The sequence below is a fragment of the Lissotriton vulgaris genome, chromosome 5 (genome assembly GCF_964263255.1).
Source record: "Lissotriton vulgaris chromosome 5, aLisVul1.2, whole genome shotgun sequence".
In the NCBI taxonomy this organism is placed as follows: Eukaryota; Metazoa; Chordata; class Amphibia; order Caudata; family Salamandridae; genus Lissotriton; species Lissotriton vulgaris.
Genome location: NC_141693.1, coordinates 1,819,521,329 through 1,819,535,946, shown reverse-complemented (window position 1 = coordinate 1,819,535,946; position 14,618 = coordinate 1,819,521,329). Strand labels below are relative to the sequence as shown.

The 14,618-nt window shown below is 50.6% G+C and overlaps 1 protein-coding gene across 1 annotated transcript in view; it reads left to right on the top strand.

Annotated features, from left to right (window-relative positions):
- RAPGEFL1 (Rap guanine nucleotide exchange factor like 1) overlaps positions 1-14,618 on the top strand; it is a 267,731-nt gene that overhangs the window by 114,053 nt on the left and 139,060 nt on the right. The gene's annotated exons all lie outside the window — the stretch shown is intronic.

Genomic DNA, 14,618 nt, shown 5'->3' with positions numbered 1-14,618 from the left:
CTAAGACCCCCGGCTGAAGCAGGTCCTCCCGCCCGGCCCTCGCTAACAGTAACAAGGCCTCCCGGACCTCATCAGGCGACACCCCCGACATCTTGCCAAATGCCACGCTACTGGCGGAATAAAGCTGAACCGGCTGTCGTGAAACAGCCCCCGACGCCGATCGGCCTGACCCAGAAACCTGCAAACTGCACTAAACTAGTGAAAAAACACAGCCCTAACTAACCTTCCTTTTAGCTCCCTCCCGATGGTGCCAGGCGCAGGAAGAGGAAGTTTCCTTCCTCCCCTGCGCCTAAATACCCCCCCCCCCCAACTCCTCCCCTTCCCCTACCTGGCCTATCCCTGCGCGAATGACCCCGGGGGAAGACTAGTCTGCGACTCTGCTTCCCCCGGGGCCCGGCATTGTGGAAATTGCCGGTGTAACAGTGTTTGCGATGTATTACGCGCGTGGTAAAAGCACGCGTTGGAATGGTGTGCGATGTACGAACATGCATCCCTCCGTACTACCTGCGGATTGCTCACAGCACAGAAATATCCAGTAGGATGAAAGCTCTACCCCCATAAATTACAACATTCTTTGGACCAACCAGTCCCTCCCCTTTTGCATTTAGACTCTGTTCTACTTGGGAAGTAAATGTTAGTGCATGTGTAGTGGAAACGCATCCGGTAGTTATATGAATACCTACAAATTGATGCACTTGTTTTAGTCTCAGGCTTTTCAATAGCCACCCGCTACCCACTCCTAAGAACGCTTATGTAAAACACGACATCAAAGCATCAAACATTTGCAATGCAATAGGTCTCGCATTTATGCGAGTTTAAGCTATTGGCATTGTAAATGACAATGCCTTTAATTTATGTTTTGAAAACAAAAATAAAAGGCATTGCTTTTTGCAATGTCAATAGCTCAAACTCGGGTAAATGCGAGACCTATTGCATTGCAAATGGTTGTTCCCTTTCTTTCTTGTCTCCTTTTTGTACTCTTATCGATTCCCCGACGCCCCCGCTCTCCTTTTCTCTGCTCTTGACTTCCCCCTCTCATTAAGTCTCTCTGCTTCCCTCCCTTCTGTTCTCTCTCCGTGTCTGGTTCCCTTCACATCTCCCTCCCTCGTGTTTCTCTGCTTTGCCAGCCTCCCCTTGTTTCCCTTCCCCTCAGCCTCCACCGGTTTCCCTCTCTTTCTCTATCACACCCTCTCTGTCTCGCTTCACATTTCTCTCCCTCCTGTCTATCTTCCTCCTGTCACATGCCCCCTGACTCTGGCCCTATTCCCTCCTTTACCTCTCTGGCTCACTCCATTTTCCCCTATCTCTTCTTAACGCCTGCCTGACACAGACGCCAAGGTGTGCAGTCTTCTGTCTATATTTGATACCTATTATTCCGAACTAAATTCATTTAAAGGCGTCGGAGCAGCAAGGCTGCCAAAGGTGCGGGTGGGACACGCTGTGCGTGATCAGAGGAAGGGAGACAGGCTGATCCTGTGACTGAACATCAGAAGGCGACGCTGCTTCTTTGGTGTACTGTCGTTATTGGATTTGTATAGTGCCACCCTGCTACTGGGAGGGCCTCATGGCGCTATCGGCAGTCGTCTGGGTCGCCAATGTTAGCGATCTCGGGAGGAAGCCTTAACATTGTATCCCTGGCAGAAGGAGCACTGGTTTCTCTTGGCATTGGCAGAGTCTGGAATAAATGTCCTTACAGAGTGAGGAGTGGGCATTAATGCTCTGGGACAGCGGTTCTCATCCCTTTGATACTGTGGACCCCCCACTGAATCCCTACTGGAAGCCGAGCAATTTGAGCCTCAAAACAACATACAAAAAACAGAAACAAATACACAAATAATCAAATATTCAATTTATGAACAAAAATTTAAAAAAATCGACATTCTAATGGGAATGTTGGAGCTTTTCAAATGTAGTTTTATTTTCTAAAAGACAAAGTAATATAAGAGTCTATTATAACAGTTTCTTTAACACCAACTCTTTTTTGTGCTTTACCTGAGACCACCCAGTCTGTATTCGTTTCTGTTTGCTGTATTTGTGTTGCTTCTGCGAATCAAGTAGAGGGCATAACTACGTTTTTATCCACCTGTTTCAAATTTCTCAATATTTACAGAGCGTTTAAACATTTTTGATTTTAGTTTGATTCTTTATGCATGTATACTTTATGAATCTGCTAATATTATTTAATTGTATTCAACCATGACGGCCCGGGTTTAAGAACCGCTGCTCTGGGAGATGCTAGAGAAAGCGCTCCAGGTCAGTAGACCGCAGCAGCTCACAGGTGCACGGCTGTGGGGCTCTGGCCCCACCACCTTGCGTGAAGAGGATGGGAAAGATGTCCCATCCAGAGGACCCTGGACCACAAAAGAGCCCACACTGGAGGGTGAGCCAGGTCTTTGGTTACCTGAGGATTGGGAACGAGTTGAACCCGGCCCGATCAGAGCCCGTGGTGTATATGCCCGGGGCAATCCTGGTCATGCGCTATCTTCAAGAGGCACAGAAAAGAATGTGAAGTCTGGGGAACCCATACCAGATTCCTCCTCCTTAAGCAGTCCATGAGCGCTGCAGGTCACTACCACCCCCCCCCCCCCCCCGTGGGTGATGTAGGGTAGGAAGGATCTTTGCATTCCAGGTTTGAGGTGGACCGAGCCTTGCCCTTCACCGAGGCAGGTGCAGGTTTCCCAGGATAAGGGTTGAATGTAATTGTTTGGGGTTGGTCATAACAGTGACTCATTGATTCTGTTCCACCTACCTCTGCTACCCCACAGCGACTGTTGCACACCTTAGGACTGCTACCGTAGATGGTGGAGGGACCCCCGGATTAGAGCGGAAGACCGGAACATCCGTTAATATACCTCCTCACCGTGAAAGAATGAGTGCGCTGCAGTCGCTAGAGTCAGTATATTTGTGTACTGTGATCATCCCCTGAACGATTGATTTGTGTGTTGACCCAGCTATTCCGGATAACTGCTGTGTTTGTGTACATTGAGCCAACTGATTATCTGCTGGCTCGTCAAGAACATAGATTAGGAGTAAATAAACACCAGAGGTTGGCGCCTGGCCTGCTGAGTAAGAGTCATCCTTGGAGCTGTGTGTGAGATAAGTGTATGTACGTTTTTTTGGCCCTTTATAAGCTTGGGAAGGTACTGAGCACAACACGCTGTGAGGATTGTGGAGTGTTTACCGGAGGATGCGAGTCCACTCGTGTACATGTCTACGCCAACCCATACAGGGTGTGTGTGTCACAGCAATAGGAACCGGGGTTATTGACGAGATCCTCTCCCCCCGGGCACCTGAGCAGGCCAGGTTCTCTAGACACCAGAAGCATGGGGAAGCAAGTCCTTTACATGCCCGCGGTACCTACATTGTGTCCACAGATGGAATGGAAGCGGGCCTCAATACTCAGGACTAGATTTGAACGACTCCATCCTCCCACGATGATGCACAGAACACAAGCAGTCCACGTGACCTTTCCACTCATAGTTGTGACCTTCACAAAACCCCTGAGCTTAACCAGCCTTAAAGGTGGCAGACTCTGAATACTGCAAAAACAACAGTTGATGGACAGAATGCAGAACAATGTCATACATTCACCCCGGTACAGAGATCTGGGCCTAAATCCATTGTTTTTTTGCTCACCATGCCATTCCAGTTTGAACCCAGCCATATGCAAATCAGTCTTGACCCTGTGCCCCATGGGAACAGTCCAGCCCGAACTGCCAAGCCAGGCCCTCCCTGGACTGGAAATAAGCATCCAAGGGCCGGTTTCGGGCTTTCAGCCCTCATCAGCCTGGATAGCTTGATTCCAGTGGCATGGAAAGCACGGGACTCACGTCTGAGCATACCCGTCCCACTCGGGGTGACAAATGCAAAAACAACAGTTGATGGACAGAATGCAGAACAATGTCATACATTCACCCCAGTACAGAGATATGGGCCTAAATCCATCGTTTTTTTGCTCACCATACCATTCCAGCATCCAGGGAAGGCATGGCTTGCAGTTCGGGCTGGACTGTTCCCATGAGGCACAGGGTCAGACTGATTTGCATATGGCCATGTCTGAACTGGGGTGGCAGAGTGGGCTAAAGAACGGTGATGGCTTAAACCCAGATCTGTTGACTGGGTGTGACTGTTTGATTGGTTCAGATGCTCCGTCCATCACCACCCCCTTTTGTACCGCTTTGTTCGCCATAAGTTGGCAGGGTATGCTCAGACGCGAGTCCCTTGCTCACTTTGCAACTGGATTCAAGCAAGTCTGGCTGAAGACGGCTGTAATGCCACAAACCGGTTTTAGGAAGCTTGAATCTGGTCCAGGGAAGGCATGGCTTGGCAGTTCGGGCTGGACTGTTCCCTTGAGGCACAGGGTCAGACTGATTTTCATATGGCCATGTCTGAAATGGGGTGGCAGAGTGGGCTAAAGAACGGTGATGGATTAAACCCAGATCTGTTTACTGGGTGTGAGTGTTTGATTGGTTCAGATGCTCCGTCCATCACCACCCCCTTAAGACTCTGAATACTGGCGCAAATCCGCTATAGGAATGAGCAGTTGTGGATTCTGTCAATGGTCCTTTGATTCTATCAAGCTCTGGAGGATACGGGCTGTGGATCCTTGCACTGATCCCATGAAGCCTTCCTGCTCCAGAGGTGACAGGCTGTGTCCCTGCACTAACCCTATGGTTCCCTCCTGCTGTTAAACGGACAGTCTGTGAATCACTGCAACAACCCCTGAGGCCACCTGCTCTAGAGGGAACACACTTTGGATCCCTGCACCAACTCCTGAGACCATCCCCCTAAAGAGCCGTCAGGGTGTGGATCCTTGTACCAATCCCTTGAGGCCACCCTGCTCTCGAGCCTGCCGGGTGTGGATCCTTGTACCTTGCCCTTGAGGCCACCCTGCTCTCGAGCCGACAGGGTGTGGATCCTTGTACCAATCCCTTGAGGTCATCCCACTATAGAGCCGGCAGGGTGTGGATCCTTGTACCTATCCCTTGAGGCCACCCTGCTCTCGAGCCAACAGGGTGTGGATCCTTGTACCTATCCCTTAAGGCCACCCTGCTCTCGAGCCAACAGGGTGTGGATCCTTGAACCTATCCCTTGAGGCCACCCTGCTCTCGAGCCGACAGGGTGTGGATCCTTGTACCTATCCCTTGAGGCCACCCTGCTCTTGAGTCAACAGGGTGTGGATCCTTGTACCTATCCCTTGAGGCCACCCTGCTCTCGAGCCGACAGGATGTGGATCCTTGTACCAATTTCTTGAGGTCATCCCACTATAGAGCCGGCAGGGTGTGGATCCTTGTACCTATCCCTTGAGGCCATCCAGCTCTCGAGCCAACAGGTTGTGGTTCCTTTTACCTATACCTTGAGGCCACCCTGCTCTCGAGCTGGCAGGGTGTGGATCCTTGTACCTATCCCATGAGGCCATCCAGCTCTCGAGCCGACAGGGTGTGGATCCTTGTACCAATCCCTTGTAGCCATCTTGCTCTAGAGGTAACAAGCTGTGGATCCCTGCACCAATTACTGAGGCATCCAACTATTGAGCCGGCAGGGTGTGGATCCTTGTACCTATACCTTGAGGCCATCCTGCTCTCAAACTGGCAGGGTGTGGATCCTTGTACCTATCCCTGGAGGCCACCCTTCTTTTGAGCCGGCAGGGTGTGGGTCCTTGTACCTATCCCTTGTGGCCATCCTGCTCTAGAGGTGACATATGCCTAGACCTATCGCCATGTCAAATCATCTCTGGCATTTGGATGAAGAAGGTTTATTTGTAGAGGCTCAATGTAGCCTCCAACTTGTCAGCAGGATCATGTTGGAGTAAGGACCTTTCCACCACTCTGCTAGTGAATGACGTGTCTGTGTTGGTGCTTGGCATGTTCTTGTTGCAATAGCTGTCTTTTGCATACCCTGTCCTTGTGTGGGATGCTGTTAGGTGGTCGGCTTGAGGTGGTATGTGTCCTGGGGCAGCTGTTGAATGGAGTGTCTCCATCTGCACTGTGGAGTGCAGCCTAGGGACTCTACAGGGGTCACTACCGTTGTACTGCACAATCAATGTGTATGTCCAAGTGACCAGTCTTACCAATGAGGCGTACTCCCTGACGAAGGGAGTACGCTTTCAGGCCGTATCACACAAGTGACCTGTAGGTTTGGTTGAGAAGCCTTGCACCATGCTCAATTTGGTTCATTTTTGGAGTGATTGGAGGCCAGCGAACCCTGGGCATGTGCACGATTTATAAAACTGAAAGAAACTAAAGTATTCGAGGGGTTTGCATGTGTGAGTGTTGCAGTGTAATAGACAGATACTGGCTGATACCCTGCCCTATTCCTTCCATCCATGTTTCTGGACACTGGTGTAGGCAGCATGAATCCTGAGAAATGGTAACAAACCTAGATGTGCATTTAGACCATTCTGGCGCAAGAGCTTTGACTGTGATATGTAATGCAATTCATATTTAAAAGGTTGCTATCCTCTAACCGTTCACAGGTTCTCATCTGAGCGTGAGTTATAGTAATAAAGTTTAACATGTTGCCTCATGGCGGGCAGACGCTCCACGTAAGGCAACCCACCCAGGGTTACCCCGTTAGATCTCAGCATCGAATGTGGTCAAATTCTTTGAGACTTTTTCCAGCGAAATTTCCAGGAGGATTGGGTGCTACATTACAGGCTCACTGTGTAGAACCCAATTATGACTTGGCGTAGGGAACCCCCGTGACTCCTGAGAGAGGAGGACACCGTACTTGAGACGGAGACGGTCTCATAAACATACATGATTACCTCATGAGGATAAAAGTAGGGTGATGCTTTTTAATTGCAACTACCCAGGGAAAGTACTGTATATAATGATAATATATCAACTTACGATACATTTATAGTGTAATGTGTCTCATTATCCCACATAGAGGTTGAAAATTAAATCTGGGTTTATTCATGATCACAAAGGCATTTTATAATAAATTCATTACACACATCAGTGGATTATACAGAAAGTCCATCTTAGCCACTTCACAGCAGCACTGATCATTTGTAATCATTGGAAAGAGAGAAAAAAGAAAATAGATTAAGCGGTGGTGACAGATGCGGTGATCCTCTCAGACGCCCTCCGTGAAGCAGACATTGCCTCTCACTCTCTAGGATTATGGGGAAGTGATTTTCCTAGAAAGGATGGATGCCTTCCCCTGATGCTGCATCAGACAGACCCAGGATAGAAATGTTCTTTCCTGGCACTGAATGGGTTAAGTCTGGGCCATGCATTGCCAAAACCCCTGTCTGTTTCCATTATATATAATCCTTATTACATAAGTATATATAATCCTATAATAGATATTCAGTTACAGCTCACTTAAGATAGCTAAGGTGCAAAATAGTTACTTTTGAAAATAGCTACTTCTTAGAATAGACGATACTCAAAACTTTGAACTTTATTTTTAAGGGTGCAGATTCCTTCATCTGTATAAAGGCTTGATGAGCCACCCAGTACTAAAGTCTAGTAGGTTTTTAGAATATCTACAATAAATTTGCATGAGACCAATTTACAGATAATGATATTCATTGGATATTTTTGTTCATGTTTGTTCGATTATTTGATCACCCGACGGGAGGCCTTTCTAGGGTGGACAATGCAATACGGTTGTAAATCCTGGGTTACTTGTGCACCATTTTAGGGTCAATTTGTGCTGCTTTTTTTATGTTCTTTGTCTTGCTATTACTTGCTATTCCATTATAGAAGCTTATATTTGTTATTTCCTGTTTCTGACTTATCCCTTTACTACTTTTTATGTTGTCTACTTTATGGTATGCCATTATTTTTGCTATTTTATGATATTTTTATTTGTTTAATACTTTTTAGGTCTCGCCTGTCGATGCGCATGCGCATCGAGTAAGGCGAGAGTATTGGCACTTATCCGCTCTTTATCCACACTGCAAGGAATCGTGGCGATTCCTTGCAGTGCACGAGAAATTTAAGCTCAATGCGCATGCGCATTGAGCTTAAATGCGCGTGCACATGCCCCCAGCCGCCTACTCTCTCACACAGCCTCCCCCAGCTCCGCCCCCTCACTACTTGATTGCACGGCCGCTAGGCCGTGCCTCCCCTACTCTCCTCCCCCCTCCTCCTCTCCTCCCCTGCCTGCCGCTAGGCCGTGCCTCCCCTACTCTCCTCCCCCCTCCTCCTCCTACTCTCCTCCCCTGCCTGCCTGCCGTGTCGCACCTCTCCCCTCTCCGCCCCCTCCCCTGCCCGCCCCCTCCCCTGCCCGCCGTGTTACGGTGAAAGGCTTGTTTCCGTTTGTCTCTCTCCTTTCAGTAAAAACCTTTACTAGCATAAACACTCTGCCAAAGCCTTCTTTCAAAATATGGTGCTGTAAGTAAACGCTGAATTGTTACCTTGTTTATCCACTTGAAGTGTGCTAAAAGGTATTTGATCACTTCTAAAAAAGAACAGTAAACAAATGTAATCTAGTTTAGGAAGAAAATAGCTTTGCAAAAATTCTAAAAGAACTTGATGTGCTCAACGCGCCCCATTACTCGGGCATCCTGAATACCACGTGACGTCTGGTTTTGGAATTGTCATTTTGACACCAAAAAGCTGGCGATGTCTGTTCGAGGCCTCAATTATCCACTGTCGGCCATGGTTTAATTGCCTATTGTGCGGTGCAGAAATTAATACACTTTAGAGACAAAGAGATGTAAATGACTGCAGTGTACAACAAGCAGGCATCAAGTGCTGGCATGATCCGGCTACCAGTTCTCCGACAGTTTTTATTTCCCCTTGTTGACCTGACCAGCTGCCTCCAGTCTGAAATGGTACTCACACATATCTCTTTGCGATTTAGAACTTTATTTTCGGAGCACGACTTTGATTTGTTTCGGGTCGTTGATATCCATAATAAGTGTTGATATGAAAGTATTTCCAAATATGTTCCAATTGAAACTTGGAAAAATCTTTACATTTTTAAAGACCGAATTCTACAGATGTCTGGCTCCCTTCATGGGATTAAAGTACCGCAAACTCAAATATGTTGAATCTGAGCTGCTTAATGTTGCATAGAAGGTAAAACATTAAAACGTGCAAAACACTTTATACCAGACACACCTGAGTAGTTTTTTCCACTGAGATTGCTGATTTCCCTGGTCAATTCGTGTTCAGTTGTTCATATCATGTGCCCTGTTGTCTGATTCTGTAGCCATCAACATAACCTACCACTTAACAATATACTAGTCTGTTACAACCTAGCTTGCTGCTTGCTATTATGATTTCATGAGACCTGTGTACAGTATGAAATGCAACCCCTCACCCTCAACCCCTCACTCTCAACCCCTCACTCTCACTCATCCTCACTCACCCTCAACCCCTCACCCTCACTCACCCTCAACCCCTCACCCCCTCACCCTCACCCTCACCCCCTCACCCTCCACCCTCACTCACCCTCAACCCCTCACCCACCCTCAACCTCAACCTCACCCTCACTCACCCTCACTCACCCTCACCCTCACTCACCCTCACCCTCACTCACCCTCACCATCACTCACCCTCACTCATCCTCACCCTCACTCACCCTCACTCACCCTCACCCTCACTCACCCTCACTCACCCTCACTCACCCTCAACCCCTCACCCTCACTCACCCTCACTCACCCTCACCATCACTCACCCTCACTCATCCTCACCCTCACTCACCCTCACCCTCAACCCCTCACCCTCACTCACCCTCACTCACTCACCCTCAACCCCTCACCCTCACTCACCCTCAACCCCTCACCCTCACTCACCCTCACTCACTCACCCTCAACCCCTCACCCTCACTCACCCTCAACCCCTCACCCTCACTCACTCACTCACTCACCCTCAACCCCTCACCCTCAACCCCTCACCCTCACTCACCCTCAACCCCTCACCCTCACTCATCCTCAATCCCTCACCCTCACTCACCCTCAACCCCTCACCCTCACTCACCCTCAATCCCTCACCCTCACTCACCCTCAACCCCTCACCCTCACTCACCCTCAACCCCTCAGCATCACCCTCACTCACCCTCACTCACCCTCAACCCCTCACCTACCCTCACCCTCAACCCCTCACCCTCACCCTCACTCACCCTCAACACCTCACTCGCCCTCACCCTCACTCACCCTCAACCCCTCACCCTCACTCACCCTCAACCCCTCACCCTCACTCACCCTCACTCACCCTCACCCACCCTCACTCTCACTCACCCTCAACCCCTCACCCTCACTCACCCTCACTCACCCTCAACCCCTCACCCTCACCCACCCTCAACCCCTCACCCTAACTCACACTCACCCTCACTCACCCTCAACCCCTCACCCTCACACAGTGCAATAGGTCTCGGAGCATTTGAGTTAGAGCTTTTAGAAATGTTTATGGCTTTTTTTTAATTCTTTAGCATTGGCTACAGGAAACAAAAATGCTAAAGATTTACAAAAAAACCCATAAACAATTCTAAAAGCACTAACTCTAATGCTGCGAGACCTATTGCATTTCCAGTGCTTGTTACGTTTGTTTCTGTTGCTCACATTCAGGCTTTTGTCCCAATGTTTCAATTGGTAGGGAGGATGTAATAATATCCATGGCAAGCCTACATCGTGAAAAGTCTGCCGTCTGGCTTTGCAGTGTGAGGTGGATAAGTCGGATGTCGATGGTGTCTGCTTTGAAAGAGTCTAGGTGGTGTGCAGTGTTGTGATGTTTGCATTTGCAAGAAGAGGTTGATATGGTGCATGGGGATACATGCATTTGGATACAAGGTGAGTATGATGAGAAGTTGGGCGCTGCTGACGGCGGCAAGACACAGTGCTTCTATTAGGGCCATGAAAAAACCGTAACTGGTGATGCCCATATCTTCATCTGCCCCTACCTTCAGGTACCAGGATGAGGATGCCAACAGGGGTTAAGGTTTAAGCTTCTGTATTTAGGTGTGGAAATGTCCCTTGCTATTGATTAGTTTAACCCGTTGGCTGCTGCCGTCGGCCAACGGTCGTCACGAGCACTACCTTGGTAGTGCTGCGCACGTCCGTTGGCCAACACTGCCCCACCCGTTTTTCGAACGTTCAGCACTGGAGCAGAATGTTCGAAGCATCCTATGGGTAAAGGGAGAGCGACACATCACATTGTTTGCCTAGCTCCGAGCTGCAAACTGATTGGTAGAAATATGAGCATTGGGCACTGGGTTAAGAAGGAAAATCTTTTTGTTTGTGATTGGGTTCCAATTTTAGGTGGGGAAATGTTCCTGACTTGGAAGGCGAGGGTTACGTCTGTTTATTTTTTGCCTACATCTTTTGTTCTGATCTTCCTCTTGTTTCTTTCTATCCTTCTATTCTTTCCTTCTTGCTACCAAATGCCAGACCAACTGGCTTTAAGTCTGTGTTAGCCCAGGACTTTTGATTTTACTAAAATTATGTGTATAACATAGTTACCTATAGGAGCTTTCAGCCACAACTTATCCATTAGTTTGCGGTTCTGTCATTCACAATTTTCTTCCACCTACTCTGACCTACATCAATGGACAAGTAGTCAGCCCACTTAAGCCATGGGCTAACTTCACCATATGTTACGACTTGCTGCCTTTTCACAAGAACATATCTACACACAATTTAGTTACTCTCCGTGCCATAGAGTGCTATGGCAATTTTTTATGAGACCAACACATTTGTTTTGCCTTTAGTTTATGTTTTTGTTTAGATGGATGATGGCCCAGCAGCTTTCCCAGCAATAAAGTTTTGCAAAAACCATGATAAAACAAGAATTGACAAAATGATAGCTGCTAATGCCAGACCTATTGGCTTTGACAATGGTTGTTTGTTGGAACGTGCAAAGACATCCTACGTTCCTGTTCGCTGCAAAATGATAATCCTACGTCTGTGTTTGTGGAATTTCCTGGTTTGTGGTGTTCTGAATCTGTCCCCGCTCCATTGGACGCTGATCATGGGCAGGGAGGTGGTTCGAGAGCAGATGGCATCGACATCAAATAAGTGCGTGACTTCCGAGCCCCGTGGCCAGCCTAAACTCCACCAGCCTGCATCACCCCCAAGGAAGTCTACGTCTGCACGGCGGGTATTTCTAGGATCTCTGGGCCTCTGGGGGTTGCTGGGAGTGCTGTTCCTGCAGGGATCGCCGGCTCTCGGCTCCGAACATGTTCAGCCCGCAGTTTCTGACTCCAATAAACCTGTTGGCTGTGGGCTTGCTGATGAATCAGTGGCCTAACTCATAACTCGGTAGCGAGAATGAACCCTGCATAAAAAATACTGTGGACTAGCACAGTCTTGCTACAGACCTTCGTGTAGAGCCAATATTGTTGTTTTATTTGGTGATTTATAGAATTCCATTATCTCCGCCCTTGGCTGCACATTAGAAGCTGTTCTGGTAGTGCCTGTTTAGTAAAACTAGGGGCTATGTGCAAACATACATTAGAGCTAATTTCTACTTTTGTGTTTCCCTGTAAACTTGTGCATGTTTGCCTCCTTGTGTGAAAACATCAGGGCCCCGCATTGTGTGTGCGGGCGTGTGCGTGCAGGCCCTGGTGTTCCCGGCACACCCGGGCTTGTGGTGTGATCTGATCCCTCCTTACCTGGATGGCAGACCGCCAGTCACCTGAGCCAGCCGGGGCCCTGCCCTGGTCCCGGGCTCATGGTTTGTGAACACCTGGCCCTCTTGTACCTCGAACACCTGCCCTCCTGCACCTCGAACACCCACCCGCCCTCCTGTACCTCGAACACCCGCCCTCCTGTACCTCCAACACCCGCCCTCCTGTACCTCCAACACCCGCCCTCCTGTACCTCCAACACCTGCCCCCCTGCTCCTCGAACACCTGCCCTCCTGTACCTCCAACACCTGCCCTCCTGCACCTCGAACACCTGGCCCTACTGCACCTCCAACACCCGCCCTCCTGTACCTCGAACACCCGCCCTCCTGCACCTCCAACACCCGCCCTCCTGTATCATGAAAACCTGCCCTCCTGTACCGCCAACACCTGCCCTCCTGTACCTCCAACACCTGCCCTCCTGTACCTCCACCACTTCCCCCTGCACCTCCACCACCTGCCCTCCTGCACCTCCAACACCTGTCCTCCTGTATCATGAAAACCTGCCCTCCTGTACCACCAACACCTGTCCTCCTGTACCGCCAACACCTGCCCTCCTGTACCGCCAACACCTGCCCTCCTGTACCGCCAACACCTGCCCTCCTGAACCTCGAACACCCGCCCTCTTGTACCTCGAACACCCGCCCTCTTGTACCTCCAACACCTGCCCCCCTGCACCTCGAACACCCGCCCTCTTGTACCTCGAACACCCGCCCTCCTGTACCTCTAGCACCTGGCCCTCCTGTACCACCAACACCTGCCCTCCTGCACCTCAAACACCTGTCCTCCTGCACCTCGAACACCTGCCCTCCTGTACCGCCAACACCTGCCCTCCTGTACCGCCAACACCTGCCCTCCTGTACCGCCAACACCTGCCCTCCTGTACCTCCAACACCTGCCCTCCTGTACCTGCAACACCTGCCCTCCTGTACCTCCAACACCTGCCCTCCTGTACCTCCAACACCTGCCCTCCTGTACCTCCAACACCTGCCCCCCTGCACCTCGAAAACCCGCCCTCCTGTACCTCCAACGCCTGGCCCTCCTGCACCTCGAACACCTGCCCTCCTGCACCTCGAACACCTGCCCTCCTGCACCTCGAACACCTGGCCCTCCTGCACCTCGAACACCTGGCCCTCCAGTACCTCGAACACCCGCCCTTCTGTACCTCGAACACCCGCCCTTCTGTACCTCGAACACCCGCCCTCTGGTACCTCGAACACCCGCCCTCTGGTACCTCGAACACCCGCCCTCTTGTACCTCCAACACCTGCCCCCCTGCACCTCGAACACCCGCCCTCTTGTACCTCCAACACCCGCCCTCTAGCACCTGGCCCTCCTGTATCACCAACACCTGCCCTCCTGCACCTCGAACACCTGCCCTCCTGCACCTCGAACACCTGCCCTCCTGCACCTCGAACACCTGCCCCCCTGCACCTCGAACACCCGCCCTCTGGTACCTCGAACACCCGCCCTCTGGTACCTCGAACACCCGCCCTCTGGTACCTCGAACACCCGGCCCTCCTGTACCTCCAACACCTGCCCTCCTGTACCTCCAACACCTGCCCTCCTGTACCTCCAACACCTGCCCTCCTGTACCTCCAACACCTGCCCTCCTGTACCTCGAACACCTGCCCTCTGGTACCTCGAACACCCGCCCTCTGGTACCTCGAACACCCGCCCTCTGGTACCTCGAACACCCGCCCTCTGGTACCTCGAACACCCGCCCTCTGGTACCTCGAACACCCGCCCTCTGGTACCTCGAACACCCGCCCTTTGGTACCTCGAACACCCGCCCTCTGGTACCTCGAACACCCGCCCTCTGGTACCTCGAACACCCGCCCTCTGGTACCTCGAACACCCGCCCTCTGGTACCTCGAACACCCGCCCCGCCTGTACCTCGAACACCCGCCCTCTGGTACCTCGAACACCCGCCCCGCCTGTACCTCGAACACCTGGCCCTCCTGTACCTCGAACACATGGCCCTCCTGTACCTCGAACACCTGGCCCTCCTGCACCACCAACACCTGGCCCTCCTGC